The sequence below is a fragment of the Anas acuta genome, chromosome 9, assembly GCF_963932015.1.
Source record: "Anas acuta chromosome 9, bAnaAcu1.1, whole genome shotgun sequence".
NCBI lineage: Eukaryota > Metazoa > Chordata > Aves > Anseriformes > Anatidae > Anas > Anas acuta.
Window position 1 is genome coordinate 17,509,788 of NC_088987.1, and position 20,559 is coordinate 17,530,346.

The window sequence follows — 20,559 nt, forward strand, 5'->3', positions numbered from 1 at the left end:
AGCCCTTGCCTGTTTGTCTCATTCCTGACTAAGCTGACAGGTTTCAGCAGAGGCAGTCATTAATTGTACGGTTTGTTCCATTCCTAGCACGGGAGCTAAAATAATCAAGTCTTTTCAGCACCAATACAGCATAAATGATGCATATCTCCCTTCAGAGCTGTCTCCTGCCCAAGTGCTCTGCCTGCTGTCTCTGTGACACACAGTACCTTGAGCAGGGTAACAGGATCCTAGCACGGGCTTGGGCACCACTATTGACACCAGACGGTATGTACAATTCCCTCTTCATCCCAGTCCCTTGCCATACAGCACTCAGCTCTTCAGAACTGCTCCATGCGTGGGACAGGCAACGGCAAGATGTTCCAGTTATTTTCAAAGGAAATATTTTCTCTCTAATAACATAGAGCAGCTTCTGCTCTTCCTAACCACTCCATTAATAGGAGCTACAGATCTTTTTCCATTGGCTCTAACAATTGTTTCTGGAGCAGTTGGTATGCCGTGGGTATTCAGGCTGGCTGCCACAAGAACAGGGTGCTTCAAATGACAGAAGCCTGTGATCAATCTCCCCATCTCTCCCTACGCTCCCAAGTCATCCCTTGGTCACCCAACAGCCTTCCTGCTAGGCAGCTTCTGGGAGACAGGCCTCAAAGGGGGCTTCTAGAAGAGCAAACAACTACAGATAACAAGTGGATACTATCAAGAAAGTGCTGGTAATGAAATATTGGTTGCTTAACACTACAAGAACACGTGGGGACAGAAATTCAAAAAGCTATGTCACCTCAGCTGTAGAAGGGAATGTGGCACTATGAGATTTGGACAGCTGAGACAAATGAACCTGCTGCTACTGCTTGAGTAGAAAATGCCGTGATGGCACGTGACACGGCATTTAGCTTTGTTGACGGAGGCACAACCCCTGCAGAAGTACTGTGTAAACGTGCATGGTTAATGGTACATGTTCCATGCGTAAGTGTGATGTGTTGGGGTCCCAGCTGGCAAACTTTCTATGGTGAAGACAAAGTCCTTCTGCTCTTGCTGTTTCTCTCAGCACAGCAACACAGATGTGGTTAGTGCTACGCCTTCTTCACAAAACTTTTTTTGCTTGGCACAACAGTCTTGGAAAAGAACCATAGCAGTGCTCACAGATCTGCTCCAGGAGTCATTTGTCTCCTTGCAGGCAGCTGGCTGGCAGCTCACGTTTGGTTTCGCAGTGTAACCTGTGCAAGGAGGCAGCCCACCCCACCTCCCCATTGCAAGAGGGCCCAGGCAGACGCACATCTGCCCCTGGGGCTGAGCTCCCCTCTCCTCCCTGCCAGCCACCCCAGCCTTGCACCCATGCCCACACGTGGGGAGATGTCCGCCGGCATGCGAGGCACTGCCTGCTCTCTGGAGCAGCCTTGCCATCTGTTTCTGTGAGCAGGCACTGCTGATGGGCTGGGATTTCTCGGATCAGATTTCTTAACTGGTCTGTCCTCATTTGCCCATAAAGGCAATGTTTACAGTCGAGCCCCCCTTGGGAATATTTTCCTTTTCCCTTTTTATTTTCCTTGCCACACAATCACACATAAGTGAGTAGGGTAACTAGCCAGCTTCACTGCGCACAGATGATCTCAGTGTTAACTCCACAAGGATCTGTTACCTACATAACAAATTTAACAAGTAGACTGTCCTCTGTACTTATTCTTTGCAAAGCATATGGGATTCCACACTATGCATGTAGGCTTTCCATAACTGTAAAGTGTTAAGTGATATTTCTTTCACCGATACCCATGAAGGAAAAACATCATGCAACTGTATTCTGCAATTCAAATTAACTTCTATCAGTGCAAATCCACTGCAGTTCCATTAAAGTCAATAACTAGTGTATTACCTCATGTAGGAGTAAAGTGCTGCCCTTGTATGTCAGTACTATGAGATGCTGCATAACTTCACCAAAAATCCATCAAAAAGTTGCATGCTGATTACAAGTAAAGCTGTTATCACCTGAGGTCATAGGTACCTAAGTCAGTTTCCCCAGCCTGTCTCAATTACATGTCTAATTGAGATTAATAATCTCAATGCATGCTAGTATATTCTTTATGATTTATAGATCCCAAAAAAGAAAAGAGAAAAACAAACAACAAAACTGAAATTTTAGGTAAGACAAGGTGGCCTTTACACAGCCATCATTTAAGTAACATTGCAGAATTTTCCTCGTCAATTGCAAGTTTGCCAGTGGTATCGCTTTGGTATTACTCAGTGTTTTATCTAGAAATATTCTCCTTGCTCCAGCAGCGAGCTGCAACCCTCACTGAGGCAGGAGGCCTAATGAGGGCATTGTCACAGAGAGTCTGGGAGGCCACCATGTCCAAACCTGGAGCTGAGGGTGCTGCACCAAAGATCAGCCTGTGGAACAATAACGTGATAGATTGCAAAGACTGTTTTCTAACCACAGCAGGAACAGACAGAAAATGATTCATGATGTACAAAAGAGGAGAGAAAGTGAACAAAAAGAAAAACCAAAAACCCACAAAACCATACAACACAGCAACATTCACTTAGAGTACAAACACTTACCTAAAATGCATCAAATGGTCAGGTTGGGGGACGTCATGGAAACATGAAAAAGAAAAGAAGGAATAAATTAGTTCACAGATGTGCAACTCTAGTTACCTTAACGATGGGAGCTAAGAGCACCCCAAACAAAATCAGCCCCAAACTTTATTTAAGTGAGTAGAGCTTAACAAATTAATTTTGCTCAAGTGCTGCCTCTTTGCTATGCATTGGATGTCATCATTAGCAGCAGCATGATGAGTGCAGGTGAGTTGATATAAAAATCAGAGACATAACAAGAAAACCACAGTGTGCTATTGACAGAATAAAACTGCACCTGCAGGGCTTGTAGAAGCAGCCCACCTAAGCCTGTGTTTTTGCACAGACTCAACATAGGTGGCTCACAAAGGCCTGACTCTGGCTTCAGATCTCTTTGACTTCAGCTAAGCAGTTTAAGGAACTTGATTCCTATTGAGCCCCTCAATTCTTAGCTGTGCTAAGCCTGAAGCAAATTTCAAGAGCAGATGATCAGCAGGGAAAAATAAAACACTTTAGGAAGAGAAAAAAAGAAAGGAAAATGTGTAATCTTCAAAACATCTTTATTTTGCAATTTTAGTTTACTTAACTGAGGCTCCTTTTGCAGCCAACAATATTTATTTAACATCATCTAGCCTCATTCTTTCATTCCATTCCACGGAAAAAATGTTAGTTCGTAAAGATTTTGAAGGGGAACAGTCAGCATGGAGCTACATTAGCTGTGGTAACTCACAGTAACCCACATTTCTATTCCAGCCAACGTCAGTTGGGAAAAGGCTATGTTGTATTTAATTCAACTATACACACATGGCTTTTTGCATAGCTGGGGCTACGTTCTCTAGGGTCAGAGTTTGAAACCAGCCAAGCTAACTATGACCCTCTTCCCCTCAATCTGAAGGCTTCCTTCCCTCACCACTAGCCCACATAATACTTGGTGTTATAAGCTGCTGACGAAACAAATATTTGCCTTGCTTTCTTAATCTAAACATCATTTACAAATGAACAATGTGAGCAACTCACGGCAGAGCTAGGTAAATTGCAGATGCTCCTTCAGTACAACTCGGTCTTTATCAGCAACAATATTTTAGTCACTGTACGGTTCTGCTGACATAACTCAGTACTGATTTGCAGTTCCAGACCTGCTGCCTCATTAAAGAGGATAAATGTACCTTTATCTTTACAAGCGAGCACTTCTGCAGGATTAGAGCTGCAGAGGTATAAAGAAGAGAGATTGTTGCTGGCCGCCTTCCGCAACGTATTAGAGAAACCTATATAAGATCCCAGAGGCAGACAGTAATAGGCATTAAGATTAGAGGTATGTGGCATTGCCAAGGAATCATGCACGCTCTCCCGGGCTGACAGATGCAGTAGGAGCAGTAACGAAACAAAAAGGACATGAAGGCAGTTGTAGGAAATGACAAACGTATACACTGAGAACTTTCTCCCAGCTTAGGTTCTGACTTCAATAATTACAGCACAACAGAAAAATAACACGGCTTGACATGCCATTGCAACCCCTCTTTCTGCATTTCTGAAATCCTAATTCCCATTGCCTGAAGAATGAAAAGCCCTCACCCCCAGATCCGATAACCAGGCTGCTATGCTATAAGGGAGCAAAACCGAGTTGGCATTCTCCAGTACAAGGACTTTCCTGAGGGGGGCAGGGAGGAGGCAACCTTTTCTCCATACCTGGACCTTGGCTGTGTGTGGCAAGCAACAGAGCTCCTCACTTCAGCTTTTACAGGGGTTTTTACTTCAAAGCCGTGAGCATGGAGTGACAGAGGAATACAGCTCAAATAAGTATTTCGTAGCTCAGACTCAAATGATATCACTTGGCTTTATGCAGAGTGCCCCCTCAATCTTAAAAGCGTTTAACGCTATATTGTCTGTCCTCTATGGTCAGGAATGAATAAAGCAAAACACAGAAAGGTCTGGGTGGGGTCAGAGCATCAGATGCAGGAACAGAAGTCATTGCAAGGCCAGCTAGCAGAGGGACCTGTTGGGGCCTTACCCCAGCAATCCTTGTGCAATCTGAAGAGCATAGAAACCATTTCCACAAAAACAAAACAAAACAAAAATACAACATTTTTCTAAAGTCTTGATGACTTTCACTGCTTCTAAAATAGCCTAACATTTCATTGAAGTAAAACCATATGGTAAATGCTACATTTTTTTCAGATTACTCATAAATAGGTTTGTGTGGGACGAAACTACACTGATTCCTTTTAATTGTCACTACAGATATTTCATTTTCTGTTACATATGAACCAAGTTATTTTTATTGGATATTGATGGAATTAGTTTTCTTCCAATATACACTTAAAAAGCATTCAGTATTCCACTTTGAAAGTTACCATAATTAGTAAAAAAATATTAAAAAATAAAGAATTAAAAAAACAGATGTCAAAATGTTAATAGGCAATAAAGGCAATTCAGGTAATAATGGTGATAAATACTTATTTAAAATAGAATCACTTGTAAGTGCAATATTGGGACATTTGTTTTACTAAAAAGTATTTGCAGAACTGAAGAAAATCTATGGATGTAGCATGGTTCTGCAATACGTCAGCCATTCCATTTGGCCTCCAAAAGCAACAAGCTGTCTTGAAGGACTGGAATTTTCTTTGCTTTCCTCAAGCAAAACAAGCACAGACATAAACCTGCTGTTACTGAAATCAGTAGTTTTGACTTCAGTGGCTGTAGAATTAGATGAAAACCTCCCACTTTTTAAAATCCCATCCTGGGTTAAGTGCAGCTTGTTCTTCAAGAGGAGGGCAGGGCATACCTCAGAGAATTACTTCATTACAGAGCTGTTTATTTCAGAAAAAAATAAAAAAGTAAAAGATTATTTACAGGAAAAGTTGGTAAAAATAGTGCTAAAGTGTTTTTCTTCCCTTCAGGTATATATTAGGATTAAGAAAATAGCTTTGTAATGAGAATGGGAGGACTAAAAGGTTTGCTTTGAAGTGGTACGGCATGGCAAACACAGCCATGTCTAGCTATTAGAGCACTAGATCATAAAGCACAAAGGTTCCCAGGTCGTTGTCCTGTTGCACAGCTATAGCAGCATCATTTCACCTTTCCATGCCTATTTTCCTCCAGTTTTAACTGCAGGCATCTAAAAGCAGGAATCATCTGTTATCAACAGCTTCTGTGATGCTCAGAAATCAAAAGAGGCAACATCACTTGTGGCATTTTGTACAACCAGTTTGCAATGTTACAGATTCCACTCAGTATTTCTTCTCCCAGTCTGACTACAGCAACAGACACACTCTGGCACAGCTGGAGCGAAGGAGCACTTCAGCAGCCAGCTTTGCCTTATTTCAGAGAATGTCACTGTCCACGGAACTACACTCCTACTTCAAGGGCAAGTAAACTGTGTCCTAATTTTTTTTTTTTTTCTGTGGTTTCAAAATGCTGTTGCTCTCCCCCCTTTCCCACCAGCCTGGTTTCTCTCCCAGCTCTGTAAACTACATTCAAAGTAAGCTTTTTTTTCTACTTCTGTTTGTCAAGTCCAAACGAAGGAGAAGTCTTTATTAACAGAGATGTCAGCTCCTGAAAAGTGTTTCTTCTGTGCATTCTGTGGTTATAAAAAGCTTTCTTTTTATAGGTCTGCCTGAGTTTTCCATCCCTCGGCTGTCTTCACTCTACAAAGCACTTTAGTGATAAAGCCTGCATTCGGACATGGATGATCTTTAGCTAAACATCTACTTAGGAATCAGAAAGTATCACAAAAGGTTTAGAGGTCAATAGGTATGAAAATCTAAACAGGCTGTAAACTTCTGTGTCATAACACTTGCATCCAGCTCTAAAACTTGCATAGAGAGCGAGTAAGGAGTCTCGGCATTGCCCATACTGTGCTTCCTCAAGCACACCTAGGTCTCACTCTCATTTTTGTTTAGGAATTCGAGAAAATTCTCAGCTGCCTCCAAAGGGACCCGCTGCTGCCCAGAGCTGAGCCAGTAAGTGATGTTTGTGCCTCCATGAGAGCAGATTTAAGGAAGGGGAAAAAAAAAAACACAAAACTGCCAGACAACAGCAGCTGGGAGAGAGGAGTGAGAAACGGCCTTGCAGGCACCAGGAAAGGATAAGAGGAAGGAAGTTAAAAATAAAATCTTCTTGGGAGTCCCCTTGCCTCACAGGCAGCACAGGAGACACCGTTGCTGGTGGAAGAAGAGGAAAATGGAAGCTCTGAGGACCGGTGACATTCATGACACACTCAGGGGGGCTGGAAGGCCTGCTCTGTCACAATCAGTGTCCAATAGCCCACACCGGCCACAAAAGTGACTGCAGTCTCAGAAGTTTTTTGTTCCAGTATCTGTGAGCCAATTACGTGTGCATATCAGCTCTGCCAAGGGAGAAGGACAGGGAGCAAGGACAGAAGTGCTCCCTAAGGGTGCTGTTAGGATAAGGTATGGCTACGGTGAAAGGGGAAACATGGAAACACCCCTGCATGAATAACCTGCAAGAGCACCAATGCCTGCAGCAGCGTAAGAAAACACACACAGAAGAAATCAATGGACACCTGGGAAGATAGAAACAAGAGAAAAAGTCAGTTTCTTTCAAGTATATACAAAATAGCCTAAGCAGTCCCCAGACTTGGTGACACCTGATGCTAGGTGCACATTTACATACGACACGCGAGATTTGCAGACTCCTAAAAATACTTCTACGTCAAAGGGATTTTCAAAGTGATTTATCGTCCACCTACTGTCAGAAATGAAAATGTTGCTTATAAAAATACTGTCCCATGCATCAGCAACAAGAAGAATAACACAACGTTGCAGTCATTTCATTAAGGCTTGAGGGTAAAAAAAAAAACAAAAACAACACAAACAGCACCAAACCAACAAACAACTGTTTTCCATGCCATGGTAAACTCAGTTTGAACACACTGACAGAGTGAGGCATAAAACAGGGTCAATACTCCCTCATGCCTTCCATTAAACTCGGAAACAAACTTGAGGGAGATTGATCTTGTCCTTCACTAACAGTGACAAAAAGGATACTAAAAGATCCAGATCTAAATCTCCAAAGTCACAAAGTATCAGTATCCCAAGCTTCTGATCAGCAGACAGTGGTTGTAGAAGCCTATCTTCAGATGCTCAAGGGGAGTATAATTTTAGCACCTGCTAAAATTTGGGAAGGTGCCTCCACTGGCACATCTAAAACATTTCAAGATTAGCTCTGCAGTACAGGAGCCTGCCAACTGTCTGTAAAGGGTAGCACATTTTTATGCTACTGTGTAAACAAAGAGACATCTTTCTGAACATTGGTACAACTCAGTAGATCGTATATCAGCAAAGCTCAAAGCAAGAGCAAAATGACAGCTGCCTTCTTTGTTGTGAAAAAGTACCCCTAGAGAAGGATTTTGCATTGGCTTCAGGTGTTTTCCAGGTGCACACTGACACATCTGCTTCCTCCCGAGCAATCCACACCTTTTCACTCTGTTAGACTAAGCCCACTCTCTCCTATACAAGCACATGCAGATTTAGACCTGGAGGTGCAGACCACTGCAAGATCAGGCTGCAGGTAGAGACTCCTTTATCCAACCTAAAATTTCTGGAGAAAAAAAAAAAAAAAAAAAAAAAGTATGTTTGAGCCAGAGGAGCACTGTTGCATAAGAAACTTGAAAACAAAAACAATTCTCTGTCAACTTGAAATGCCATGAGATGTATTTTATCCCTGAGGATTTCATTTGCTGAATTTAGAGGTAGAAAGCTCCCTTACTTTGACCTTGCTTCCCAGCACTTAAACTTGCTGGCTGAGAGTGGTCCTGGCCCACAGTCAGATGACAGCGAAGCTTTTCCTATCTCAGACTGCCGAAAGCATTCCTTCACACCCTCTCCACGTGCTGCAACGAGACACGATCCCAAAGCCCAGTTCTGGATCCCAGCATAAGGGAGATTTATCTGTAACTGACTACAGAATACATTTTTGCCCAGATGTGGGCATTTATCTCAGGGAACCTTTAGTTTTCTTTTTCCTTACCCTTCTAGGAAGAACCTGAGACTGACACGAGGCAGTTACACTATGATTGTAAAAACTGCTAAACCTGGAAAAGAGTTTTCAGCCCATGGCCACCACACAGCAGGGCAGGGACTTGGTGATGTCAGGTCCCTTCTCCAAGCTCCCCTCTCGGCAGAGTTAATGGGAGCACGTTTTGGTTCGCATATGAACATTTTCTAAGCCCTGAGACATGCTACAGCTTTCCTACTGTTTTTCTCTCCCAGCCAGTCAGAAAGGTAGACATTTAATCTCCAGCCTCATTACTTGTCCTAATGAAATATCAGCAGCAAATGCACAGGTGTTTAACTGCTGTGGAACGCCTGCAGATGCCAGCAATCCCTCAGGCAGGGAAATCATCACAGTCAACTGCCTTCGAAAGGTCATGACGGCAGCACAAGGTCATAGGAGACCTCTGACCTTCATTTGCAGCACTCAAGGAGCTTTAGCTCTCCCTCGCTTTGCTTTCCCAAGCCCAGAATGCATCCCCTCCTCTCCCCGTCCCTCTTTGGCAATGCAGTCTCTCAAGGGTTCTTCTGCATTATTCAAAACAAGTGCAAATGTGTGACCTAAGGGAGACCTGACTGGGACCTAACAAAAGAGAGTTACAAACAGCTAGACCGCTCCTGAATGGAGACACAGCTCTGCCTCCCTCCACTCTCCCCAGCATTCCCCGGAGATGCTGAAATGTTAATCTGCATTACAAGCCCCAAGCTCACTGAAAGCATCCTTCTTCCCAGTGCACAGCAGTGGGCGTGATTTATTGCTGCTCTCAGCCCCGGGGTTGTGAGCCACAGCACTGGCTGTATGCATGAAATGGTACAGAAACTAGTTGACAGGAATCCAAGGGGAAAGGACATACGAAAACTAAGAACAGAAAAGAGAGAACAAAGGAAGAGGAGAGCGGCGTGCTAATCTAGTCAGGTACCTGCCACCTCCACCCCCTTCGCTTTAATTAAAAAATTAAAGATCTCACAACTGCCAAAATCTACCTGTTTTTCCCTTCCTGAAAGAAGGAATGGAAGGACCTAGAGAGGTGGGAGAAAAGCACTGAATTCCTCCAATTTTTTTCCCCTGCTATAAGCCACCACACAACAACAAAAGCCTGCAGATATTTGGACAGCTAGAGACTGCCTTTGCAACTGTGCAGTATTGTTAGAAAGCAAGACAAAATGGAAGGAAAAATACAAAGAAACATTTTCAAATAAGGCAGCCAGAGCTGTCTTTTTTTTTTTTTAAATAAAAAAACTATCTGTAGTCAGTCACAAGCATAAAAGTATTTGGCAAGTCTCATCCTGCTCCTTGGTTGCTGCAAAATCACACCACCTTTTGGCACAACTGGCAGCTTCTGATGAGAGCTTGATCAGGAAGAGCACTGCAGGTCACAGAAGGAGCCTGGTAACTTGCACTTAAGGAGCCTGGCTCAAATCAGATCCCTGTAAAACCATGTTAAAAAGTAACTACTAGCTGACAGTGCAGGTGTTGAAGCAAACAAAACTATCTTTAACTCCGGTAAAACACTATAGTTAAAGCCACAAATTCCAGTTTCTGCTCATCTGTATCTGTCTGAAAAGTTCTCTAGGTGACAATTTCTTTTAGTTTCAGCTTAAATGTGGAATTGCGTAAGTTTATGAAATCAACTGACGTTATCCAAAGTAGAGGAAGACTTGTATCTGTAAGTCACAAGACTTGAAACTAGGCACAAAAGTCAAGTGCTTGCTTTGGAGTAAACACAAAGTCTGGAGAAGAAAATAGTAGATTGTAATATAAAGCATTTGAAAACAAAGATGTCAACGAAGAGCCTTCAGGCTCACGGTGGTGGACTTGTTTTCTGGTACTCCAGTTTTTATTTGGAAGCATTTTTAGCTCAATTATGCTGTAGCCTGTTCTTTTTGAGCAAAAAGGTAACCTCTTTGGGCCCACCTCGTGATGTATATTGCCTTGGGACTTGTCTTTTTCTTTGACATCTTCTCTTGCCACAGAGCTACATGCCTGACACTTTAAGGCACTGTGAAATCCTTATGGGTTCTTTGTACCTCTCCCTTCCCAAAGCCAGAAGGATAGGCTATGCTGTTGTTGGGGCTGCACAGTTCCAGGATCAGAGTAAAGGATCTTTGCCAAGCTTCCTGAAACAAGTGCTGAGGGATTGCTCCAGCCATACAACATTTGAGCTCATTTCCAAGTTCCTCCCTGCTTTGGAGTGTGCTATGCTGCAGCCCACCTCGCCTCCAAAGACCGTGATGATCTTCTGGTATGAGGAGCTGCTCCCTGTCCTGGAATGGCCAGAGATTAGCACCTGTAAAAGCATCTTTGTTTTGTACTTGCTGTTGTAAGACGTGAGGATATTCAACCAGCTTTCCCACAGCTCCTGCACCTGAGCTGGTCGGGTATGATGGTGTGTGGGTGCGGGCACTGCGGTGGTAGAAGCCAGTCTTTATACAAATAAATAGGTGAAATCTCACCTGCCTGGGCTTCAGTATTTCCACAGATCAAAATCTATTTTGGGCAACCACTCAAAGAACAGCTACAGATGATACTAAAAATGCTCCCGTAATGCCAGGGCTTTCACTCGCATTCCAACTCTGACAGCTTAATTAAAGGTTTAGCTACCAAGGCCAGTTTGTTAGATTCTCTTCAAAAGAACTACATTAGTCCTGAGCTGTATAGATGGCTGCTGGACACTATGGATGGCTGATTTCCCCCAAAAAATGGGGCTGCCAGAACGGTTTTAAAATTCTCTCCTCCTCCCCCATTAATCCTCTCTACAGCTCTTTTTCCCCTCTAAATTTCACCATCTCAGTCATTCATCAGTAGAGAGAAAGTGGCTCAGTAAATTATTCTCAACTCTAAACATGAAGCTTTCAAATGTGAGCAAATTCCAAACCAGTCCTGAACTACCCTGGAGTTTATCATAGGTCAGGGCAGCACCAGACAAAGTATGGAACAAAAAGGTCTGAACTCCACATTCCTGGATAAGGATACTCCTTCCCTTCTTCTTTCAACAAACAGAACTCACCCTCAAAAATCTCTTTCAGGAGCAGAGATAATAAAATAATTAAAAGTTTAGGTGACGATTTGCAAGAACAGTACGCTGTGCTCTGTAAAAACCTGATCTGGCTCTTCCTTTTCCTCCTGGGAACAGGCACACAGGCTGACAAAACACAGTACAGGTGAACACCATGCAGCTGAAGTTCACAGACTGCACCACCTGGTTAAATCATCTCACAGGCAGGCAAAGCAGCAGAAAATATGTTAAGTGTGCATAGAAGGAATTTTTTTTACCTCTCTAGGGAACTTCATTATGCTGTTTCATACTGAGTTTAAAAAATATATATACATATATATATATAATCTGCTCACTTCATTTGCTTTTATTTCAGGTTTTTAAATACCTCAGCTTACCCTTACCACCTATGTTATGAAATGGCAAACTCAGTTCTAGATCAGAGTAGTAGATGATTGGGCTTAGATATGCATACTTTGAGATACGCCAAGTTTACTTTTAAGATCCGAGGTTTCAAACTAAGGACAAAACAGGAAGTGGTTACCTACAGCTAGCTGAAACCCAGGGCAGAACAGTGACAAACTGCGGGGTGAAAAGGTTGAGTTTCTAAATGCAAAATATTCTCTCTTCAGACTAAATACATTTTTTTTTTTTAGTTGTACAATATCCATCACAATAAAGACTGTGTACACAGCTGATACTTGCTCACATTCAGCTCCAACTTAGATGTCTCTTTATTATTTGCTTGCTGTCACTGTTTAAATGCATATCTTGTCTGCCTAAATCACGTGAGGACAACACGGGCAAGTGGAAAAAGGCAACTGTAACCTGTGTCTTTGACTGCCACTAACTTCTCCCATTGCTCTTTCCCAGCCACATCACTTCTCTCTGTCTTTTCTCCATGCAATCTGGAAAGGCTGTAGGGCTTGGGATGCAGCTCTTCTGTATTCACACAGCACCCACCAAGACCCCACTGTCAGATGTAACTCCTCATCAACCAAATAAACAAACTCCTAAAATGCAGCATATAAACCATGGTTTTAACCATAAAGACCTTAAAATAATGCAGTTCTTGAGTCAGCTCTGTGAGCAATGGTGAGCACAAGCAAAGGAAGTCCTGGAGAACTCCAGGTAACTCATGGTTTTCTCTCCTTAAAGTCCTGCTCTCCTTAGGCCTGAGGCTGCCCAGGTGGTTCCCAGTCTAACAGAGAACTCTCCCCTCCCCTCCCCTCCTCCTTCCTATATGTACTGTGAAATCCCACTTGCTAAAGACAGATCTCATATTTTGCTTCAGAAAAATGCTTCTCAGACATTTTTTCTTTGCAATGTACCACACTGCAACAGTTCACAAGGAAATCTTTTCCCCAAAAATTTAAGCATCCACAGAGAGGCTAAATCCAGCTTTCTCACAAAACGTCCACATTGTGCCTCTGGCAAATCCCAGCTGGATGTTGGCTGGCACTACACCACTGCATTCTGTATATTTCTTTATAATTTTGATATGTAACACATATTTGCAGAAATCAGCAATATGACTAAAAAATGCAAGGGTACCTCATTTATTCTTTATTTTTTAAATTTAAATCAAGCAGGAGACTTTTAGGGGAGGAATATTCCCCACCATTTGACTCCCTTAGCATGTACCAAAGGATTCATATTAGAATTTCTCTGGTAAGCTAACACTGAGTGCGTTTCAACAAGGAAAAAGAATTCCCTATGCCAAGTTCACTGTTCCTTTTCAGTCCAGCAGCTCCAGTACTATTTTTCCAGCTAATGCTACCTATTGAATTGATCCAAACCGCTGCATCAGATCATATGGCCATTTTGAAAGTTGTCTCACATGTGTTAAGGAACTGAGACAAACCTCAAAGATATTGTTTTGGCATGAGAATTGTTACTGTTACTGTTGGCATGAGAACCTGAAGCAGAAAGTTTAGGAGCAAAAGCTTATGTGTGAGATAAAAGGGATTGCGAAAGTATTTCCAACCCAATCTGTGTACTGTTTCATACTTCCTGCAGAAAAGTAAGCCCCTCCTTTTGAGTACTGATGTTGACTTCTCTGTATTGGCAGCTGGCACAACTGTTTGAACCTAAGGAATGAAACAGATATAACAATATCCTGAACAAATATGCGATTAGGGAATTAATTTATTTGCTAAAGATGGCAATTGTATCAATTCTAGCCAGCAGGTGCTGCTCTGGCAATAGGGAGGGAAGTTAAGAGAGTTACAAAAGCCACATAAAAACAACCGAACCAGGTGTAGACAAAAGAAACATCATATGGATACATAAAAATGTACAATTAAAACTCTAACTGCTACCTGAAAAAAACAGCACAGTCCTATTGTCATTAATGCTCCATGACACAGTCAGATGCTGTGCTATATCACTGCATCTTTACTGGCTAATTACACAAATAACATCCTATTAACAACAAGATTACTTTATACCATTTTTCTCTCTCCTCCCAAGTTCCCCAAAATTTGACACTAAAATGCTCCCAAAGAAATTAAAATGTCAGCAACTAAACAGTAAATAGTTTCTTGCCCCAACTCAAGTAGCCTAAACACAGTAAGTAGAGGAGAAAGGAAGGAGAAGAGATTAACTTTTTTTTTTTTTTTTGAATTTGATGAAAAATTGCTCATCATTTGCCCCATCCCCTTACTTCTGTAACCTCTTCTCTTCCCAAACACTTCCAATCCAGAGGGAAAGCATAAGGAGCTTTCTGTTCATGGAATATTTATGGACCTGGAGACCTGGGGGCCTTGAAAAGAAGGAAGATTCATGCATAATACAAGGACAGAACTTGCCACATGAAAGGACGAATATACTGCACTGGCATACTGAAAAAAAGAGGTAGGAAACCCATTAGAAGCAAAAGACATGGCTTACAAATTGTCAATACGGGGTAAGGAAAAAATGTCAGAATAGGTATCTAGCATCCACTGTACCAGAGTGATGACATTTCCTATTACAACATATTAGCTGATAAATGATCGTGCTTATTAAATTAACCTTTCCCCACTAGCAGTTGCTTGAAAAGTTCCATCCTCTTAATTACAAGTAGATTAGGAAAAATAAAAAATAATCAGAAGTAATTTATACAATGGATAAGACGTCAATTCTCCCATTTTACACACTAAGCAAAAAAGATCAGCCAACAAGCCTTGTTCACCACCTCAGTGATGAATGCTACAGGACCTGATCCACAAATGGATCAAGAACAAAAGACATTTCTTCACCCCATCCTTTTATCTCCCTGTGCTTTCAGTTGCCATTTGCTTACTCTGTCGTCTTCATGGAGGCATTCAGAGCCTCTCGCATAATTCCAGCCTCAGCATGAAAAAGCATATAAGCAATATAGGTTTTTAACCTCAGTAAATAAGAATATAATATATTTCAAACATAATGGGGCGTTTCAGATGACAGAAGTAGAGGTGTGGATTATAGACCAACTGGAAAGCCTGCCTATAGAAACAGAACAGACATGAAGGTCTCTTCTGCAGAAGTCACAAGCTGATCGACATGGAAAAAGGAAAGTCTATTCCTGCTTCTATAAGGAAAGACGAGGTCACTCAGTTCCCCAGCTCCTTTCACCTACTATGCTGTCTGTGGAGGTCCAAAAGGAAGAGAGCAAAGACTTCCAACCATAACAATCTGCACGTGACCAAAATGTGTGTGTAAAGACTCTTCACTGCATGAATACAACCTGATGTCCTTCAGTACTGCTTTAAAGAAACTGCTACACCCCTGCACATCTCTTCCCAAGGACTTCCAGCAGGGATATTTTAAAAGGAAGTTTCTAGAAAACATGTAAAGGAATTGTCATGGTATTTATTTATTTATTATTATTTTTTTCCAATTTGTGGAACCTCAAACAATTTTTAGCAGGACAGACTTTAAAATTTTTAAATGTATGTAAACTTCTCCAGGCTACTCAGATTCACTTTCCTCAGTCTCTTCCGCAGCCCCCCCAAAAGTAGGCCAAGGTATACAACGGGAATGACAAAGTACGTGTCATGCTTTTAAGAGATCTATCGTTCCAGATGCAATAGGAAACTGCAGAGTCCTCAGCTGTGCTTCATTCCTTCCCTCAGAAGCTTCCCAGCACTAGTTTCTGAGAAAGCTGCAGGGCGAGCAGAATACGCTGTTCCCTCACGGCTTGTGCCGAGTTCCATGTCGTGTTAAGAGAGGGCATGGGAGCACAAACAGAGTTAATAAAAACACCCTGTCATCACCAGGCCTGGGAAGAGGGAGCAGGCAGGGTGTTTTTTTTTTTTCTTTGTTCCTGTTTTTTTTTTTTTTTTTTTCCAGCTTTGAGGCAGCACTGAGAACATGAAGGCAACATCATCATTTCAACTTTCTCTAAAAATAAAATTAGAGCATGCCCTTCAATTCTCTTTGAAAAGCATCTGAGTTCAATAAACTCTTTTATCAGGATTAGAGGTGAGGCTGAAAGCAAATGGTCTCTTTTAGCTGATAAAAAAAATGCATTCCATTTCTCAACCTCCCCACCCCCTGGGCCGAGAGTTTCATGCATATTTGACATGTTTTCCATCTAGACAGCAATACAGCATTTCTACCCACTTTATTTTTTCTTTAAAGTGACTCAAGTGCACAGTGCTTCTTTCTGAGGGCCAATTTATTTTTTAATTGTGTCTGAGTACTCAGGGATTTTTATCTTGACTTCACATGTTCTAATTTATTTAAGAAAAAAGAAAGGTACGTGTTATGAACAAAAGGTGTTTGTGGTAAACTAGAAAGCATGTATGGGGTTTTTACTTACTATTTATAATTATCATTACTATCACAGCAGAACCCAGAGAAGAAAGGCCATTCCTGGCCCAAGGCACCTACAATACTTTAAAAAAAATAATTAAAAAAAATAAAAATGGTGAGATACAGAACATGTGTGCTCAATGGAAAACCTGGGAAGAGGGTGAGGTTGCTCTTCCCGTGACATGAGACAAGTCAGAAGAGAGCTGGAAGAAGTGGCAATGTGAAGCACTGCAATCACACACTGCAATTTCTAACAACCTGCATTGAAGTCCTGGTGTCAGCCTTGGGGACACAAAAGCCACAACAGACAAAAGTTCCCCTGAGCTAATCTATAATGCAATCAAAAAACTTTAATACCTTATTAAACTATAATAGATTTCTGCTGCACTTAACCATTTAGGTACTTCTGAGGTTTTTAAAATGCCCTTCATATCTGCTTTAACTTTTAGTTGAAGTGGTCATGCAGTTGGACTGTGATCTCTGCAGGTCCCTTCCAACTGAACTATTCTACCTCTTCAAAAAAAAAAAAAAAAAAGTGTTCACTACACTAAAGTGGAAAGAATTCCAATTTACAGATGCTATGCTACTGCTCAGAAAGTGTATTTATTGGTTTGAAAGGAAAACAAAAGCATGATGAATTTTCTGAAGTTAGTACGTTTGGGTTGTACTTACAGTGATCACTTTTGGTCACTAATGAAGTGCAAGGTTAAGTTTCAACACGTGTGTGGTAATGACAGCAAACACAGATCTAAGCGCAAAGAGAGAAACTGTAGCAGATGCTTAGAAAAAAGTAAAAGTAAGCAGAAAAATGCTTGCTAGAGCATTTCCACTGTGATAATTGTATTCATTTTCTCTTTTGCTATACCATACTATGTTTAAAAAAGCTGTATGACATTTAATTTTAATGAAAATGTTATCACTATCTTTTGATACCTCCTTTAAGTAAATCTATACCTTTCTATAATACTTTGTTTCATTTTTTCTTTCAAGTTGTACAAGAGTAACAATGTGATTTTTAATCTTAACCCAAGTTTGATAGGTCATGAATGTAAGCAAGATGTAACATCTATGAGAACACCAAACAGCTTGCTTTCAGCAGAAGCCACTCCTCTCTCAGTATGTATGCCATGCTGCTGAGCTATAAAACACACGGCTACAAGCTATTATCAATTCAACTGATGCTCATTAGGTTGTTCTCTCCCTGGACCAGGGCTATCTGTCAATTCTAAAAAGCACAAGTGACTAAGTACCTGTCATACATATGTCAAAAGCGCACGTGTCTCTCACTTCTATAAAGCTACTCTTAAAAATTAATGTTAAAATACAGTGTTCTGCTCTTCCATACAAATTCAAATAAACCACTTGGAATTAATAAGTTTACCCCATCCCTCCATAATAATTTTGGAATAGGAACTCTGATAAGCTCCTCCTGAAAATTAAATTTTGCAGAGTCTCTCCAATGAAACAGTAACCTACAATAGGAGGAGCTAAAGTGCAAAAGTTGGAAATCAGATTAAACCACTTGAAAATGTGCTACGCAACCATGCCAAAGTCTCTTATTTTCATAATAATACAGTTGTGGAGCTCACAGGGCCACCAAATGTTACACTAAGATGACACAACATAGATAAAACCATCCCCATCAGGTGCCAATCCATTCTTTGTTCCCAAAGCTATCTTACTTACCCTCAGGCAAACATGCAGGAAGTATGAGCCACATGCAAGCTAGCCTCAATAGGCTGAACCAATTTTCATTACAGCTTTCTGCCAACACTTTGCTTCTGCACACTGAGGCTTGGAAAGAAAACAGTCTGTACCTCACAAACAAGCAAATGCAATAAAGCAATTAATTTCAGAACAATGAGAAATTATGCACAGATACAAATGTAGCTGTGGTTCGCAACAGCTCTACCTTTCCTGTTATTCCCCACATCTTTCATCCCTCTATCCTATCTTTCTCCAAGAAGAATTTGGGATTCTGCTGTTAATGACTTTCCAAGGGAACTGCAGCAGATGCAGAGAGCAAGTGAATTGTGTATTTCCCCAGTGCACAACAGCTGGATGTGTTAATCGGTTGCTTAGGCTCAACATTTGAAAAGCACACATAGGAGTCAATGCAGTGGCTCCAGTCTACTGTTCAAATTAGTGACTTCGTGTCTAAGGATGGTGGTTTTCCTTTCCTACAGGAAATCTGTCTATGAGGGCTAAAGTGTTTTATTCTGGTCTAAAATCTCTTTTTGCCTGGCCATTAAGCGCCGCTGCCCTTTGTGCCCTGTCATACACACACACAACTTGTACAAACAGCCTGACTCTCCCCCTGCCTCCCCAAAGGTAGCACAGAAGCCTTCACAATGATTTGCTTTTCGACATCCTGCTACCTTACACTATTAAGGGTTTAGCATGGTCATTACTTGATTTGTATTAAAAGACTTCATAAATGATATTAAAAACAAAGGTAGCAAAACACGGGGAAGAATGTCCTGTGGGCCTCCCACCAAAACAAAGGTTAAGATAATCCACCTAATATAACCCATGCTAAAATTGTGCCCCATTTTACAAAAGCCTATGTATTTATGTCTAACTAGCATCTAATCACATTCTACACATACAGCAGTTATTTTAACAAATCAAAATTACGCACATGCCCTGTCCACCACCACTAGCATAGCAGAAGCACTTAGTATGTGCTTTTGTTTGCAAAGGAGTTCTTCCTGAGACAGGGAGGGCTCTTCTTTGCAAGGAAATTTGTCTTAATGCATGCAGGAGTCAGTTTCTCTCCCCTCTCCCCTTCTATTGCTCATTAAACGGATAATTTCCTTCTATAAACACTACAGTCCACATAATACGCCAGCATATTTGAATAGATGACTAATGAAATAAGAGCTTCCTGGTTTTACAGCCTGACAGATGAAACCTGAACCCAGGGCTCCCAGGAGCCAGCCCTTGCTCAGGGCTTGCGGGGCACCGCCTGGCAGCACGGCCGACCTCTCCATGCACATGCTGCTTCCGCAGGCTGCTGGTTTCATCAGAAGCTGCTTGTACGTGGACTGGAGAATGTAAATCTTTCCCACTTCGTTGTTGGAAGGATATTTGGAGATCTCCAAGGAAATCCAGATTCCCTCTGCAATTTACCTCAATCATACCCGTTTCTCATGGAAGCTTGCCATGGAGAGATCCTGTCAAGGAGGGTTCCTTAGAAATCCACTGTGGCTTCCTAGGCATCAAGCTCCCAAAGACTGAGCCAGGAATTTCAGTCAGCCTTGCAGCATCTAGCTTATTTTATAGAGAAACAATCAGGTGGGACCTAATAGTTGGCTAGGAAAAATTAAAGAACAAGAGGCAACTTGGTGTTTTGGGAAGTATCCATATGACATGCTCATAAATCAGCCAACTCCTAGATGGAGTTTAGTTTTATTTATTTTTAAATATGTTTACAGCTGGCTGACCTCTGAAAGGGAAGACAAAGGAGGATCACTGAACAGAGTGGAACATCAGAGCGCTCCTTGCCTGCACCCAGGGCTGTGGGAGGGTGCTCCAGACAAACACCTTTTATAGCCATTCACAAGCAATTGGTACTCCAGTGCTCCTGTTCCAGTACTGCTGTTCTCTCTTTGCTTCCATTTTAAACTGAAGCTTGGACGTTTTTAAAAGATGTCTGAAAATCAAGTAATTCCCAATAACGTTAAGAATGATGGCATCTCCTGTCTTTAGCAGCAGAGACCAGAGCAAGTACTAAGGAGCCAAACTCATTCCTATCTATCCAAGTCGTTTGAAGGCGCCTTCATTGTTGTCTGGGCTCCTCTACAGCCTAAAATGGCACAGACTAGGTCTAAACCTCAGACATCTGCCAAACTCTCAGGCAGAAGATTATGAAGAAAATTAATTCGGATGATGTAAAACACAAGAGCTGTGAACAGGAAAAGGTAATAAATTGCACTGTTTTCTAGCTTTTAGAATCTTTTGCATTGAACTTTACTTTAGTTTCTCCCTCCACACCGATTTTATTCATACACACATGTAAATATATATTTGTTCAATAATGTGAAATTTAGGAATATAACAGCAAGCTTGTGCAGGAATAGAGATATTGCAAGTTAATACACCAGAGGTTTTAAGTTAACTTTCCTAGCGCTCCTCTCATCGAATCACTTTAGCTCTAAACTTGCAAATGCATCTATGCAGCTAGGACCTAAAACTGCACCACAGCC

At 41.6% G+C, this 20,559-nt stretch overlaps 1 protein-coding gene across 1 annotated transcript in view; it reads right to left on the reverse strand.

Moving 5' to 3' along the window:
* The window catches only part of HS6ST1 (heparan sulfate 6-O-sulfotransferase 1), a 185,192-nt gene that overhangs the window by 119,979 nt on the left and 44,654 nt on the right, over positions 1 to 20,559 (reverse strand). The gene's annotated exons all lie outside the window — the stretch shown is intronic.